Genomic DNA, 2,567 nt, shown 5'->3' on the forward strand with positions numbered 1-2,567 from the left:
GCATCTATCTATCTGTCTGTCTATCTATCTATCTATCTATCTATCTATCTATCTATCTATCTATCTATCTATCTATCTATCTATCACATTATCTTCCTCCATTCATCAATTGAGGGGAATCGGAATTGGTTCCATACCTTAGCTATCGTAAATAATGGTGCAGTAAACATAGTTGTGCTGTTAGTTTTATTGTGGTCTTGTTTGTGATCATTTGGGTGAATGCCCAAAAGTGGGATTGCTGGGTCATGGGGGGCTTTATGTGGAGCCTTTTGAGGAACCTCCATACTGCTTTCCAAAGTGGTTGAACAAGTTTACACTCCCACCAAGGATTCGGTAGGGTTCCCTTCTCTCAACATACCCTCCAGCACCTGTTGTAAAAATATGGAACACTTCAAAAATTTGCATGTCATCCTTGCACAGGGGCCATTCTAATCTTCTCTGTTCTGTTCCAATGTTAGTGTATTTCCTGCTGAATTGAGCACAGAACATTTTTTATATATGAAGTGTAATTCATTTTCTTTCTTTTTATTGTGAAAATACTGTACAGAGGAGCTACAATAACGTGGGCAAAATAATGAAGACCTTTCTTATCAAGCATTGTTGCCTCCTTTTTGTTTCCCCTTCCTCTCCCTTCCCAAACTCCCACTAGCTCTGACACCTGATCCTCTCCCCCATCAATGTTGTAAAGTTCGTTTTACGACATAACGACTTGTATATCTCATTGTTGCAATGGGTCCAACTGTATCCCAATTTAAATATTTTTTCCCTTCCCCTCCAAAAATTATACCAACGTAAAATACAGTGAAAGCAGGCGTTAAACTGTGGGGGAGGGACATACAAAGCAACATAGAAATCATCTTATAAATATATTAGAAACAATTGGATTAAAGAAAAATCATTTGAATACTTATCTTTGGGTATATTTCCCTAACATCAGCTTATCTGACCTATCCTGCTTGACTCAGACATATACTAGTTATTGCAAATAAGGGAAACCATGGGACCTCTGTTTCTTTGGGCCTGGCTTACTTAACATATTTTTTTCCAAGTCTTGTCATTTCCTAACAAATGGGACAATGTCATTCGTTCTGATGAAAGCAAAGCATTCCATTGTGTATATATACCACATTTTCTTGATCCATTCATCCACTGAAGGGCATCTGGGTTGGTTCTATATCTTAGCTATGGTAAATAATGCTGTGAAAACATCGTTTTTTGAGTTCTGGGCATATTTTAGATATGAGACCCTTGTCCGTTGTATGGCTAATGAAGATCTCCGAATCCGTGCGCTTTCTATTGATCTTGATAGCTATGTCCTTTGCCATGCAGAAGCTCTGCAATTTCATGCAATCCAATAAGTCCAACTTTTTTTGATTTGTTGTGTTTCTGAGTCTCTATTAAGAAAATTTTGGGATGTGCAAGGAGACTTAGATTTTCTCCTATTGCATCTTGTAATGTTTTCAGACTGTCTGTTTTAACTCTGAGGTGTTTGTTCCATTTGGAGTTGATTCTTGTGCAGGGTGATATATAAGGATCTAGCTTTAGTTTTCTACAAGTAGTTAACCAAATGTGCCAGCACCATTTACTGAAGAGGCTGTCTTTCTTCTATTCTATGTTTTAGATTCCTTATCGAATATTAGATGGCAAGGTCTGTAGGTACATTTCTGGGTTTTCAATTCTATTCCATTGGTCCCGAGGTTTGTTCTTGTGCCAGTTCCAAGCTGTTTTGTTTACTATGGCTTTGTAGTAGATTTTGGAATTTGATATTGATATTCCTCCAGCACTGTTCTTTCTGTTAAATATCGTTTTTTTCCACTCCATGTTTTTTATTGTTCCGTTTGAATTTTTGGATTGCCTGTTCTATTTCCTTGAAGAATGAATTTTGAATATTAATAGGTATCACATTGAATTTATAGATAGCCTTGGGAAGTATTGCCATTTTCAAGATGTTGATCTTTCCAATCACGGAGCATGGGTGTTTTTTGCCACTTTCTAAGTTCTGTTTTGATTTCTTTTTTTCTGGTTTTTTAAGTTTTCATCATAGAGGTCCTGCACTTCTTTGGTAAAGTTAATTCTTAGATATTTCATTTTTTGTGAGACTATTGTGAATGGAGTTACTTTGCTATTCAAGCCACTCTTTTCTCATTGTCGGCATACAAAAATACATTGATTTTTGAAGGTTAATTTTATACCCTGCTACTTTGCCAAAGTTTTGAATCAGCTTGAGTAATTTGGGAGTGGAGTCTATGGGATTCTTTAAATACAAATCATGTCATCTGCAAAGATGGAGAGTTTTACTTCTTCTTTCCCTATTTGGATCCCATTTATGTTAGCATCTTGTATTATTGCTGTAGCTAGGCATTCTAATACTAGATTGAAGAGCAGTTGAGAGAGTGGACATCCTTGTCTTATTCCTGATTTTAAAGGAATTGGCTTTAGTTTTTCACCATTGAGTATAATGGTGGCTGTAGGTTTGTCATATATAGCATTTATTGTATTGAAGAATGTTTCATGGATTCCTAATTTTTCCAGAACCTTCATCATAAAGGGGTGTTGGATCTTGTCAA

At 36.3% G+C, this 2,567-nt stretch overlaps 1 non-coding gene across 1 annotated transcript; it reads right to left on the reverse strand.

Annotated features, from left to right (window-relative positions):
- Positions 1-375: 375 nt before the first annotated feature.
- Positions 376-486, reverse strand: LOC122114775. The gene has a single exon (XR_006148642.1). It is a non-coding gene; the product is annotated as a U6 spliceosomal RNA (small nuclear RNA).
- Between the last annotated feature and the right edge of the window lie 2,081 nt (positions 487-2,567).

The sequence above is a fragment of the Dipodomys spectabilis genome, unplaced genomic scaffold (assembly GCF_019054845.1).
Source record: "Dipodomys spectabilis isolate Male_0828 unplaced genomic scaffold, ASM1905484v1 ptg000110l, whole genome shotgun sequence".
Lineage (NCBI taxonomy): Eukaryota > Metazoa > Chordata > Mammalia > Rodentia > Heteromyidae > Dipodomys > Dipodomys spectabilis.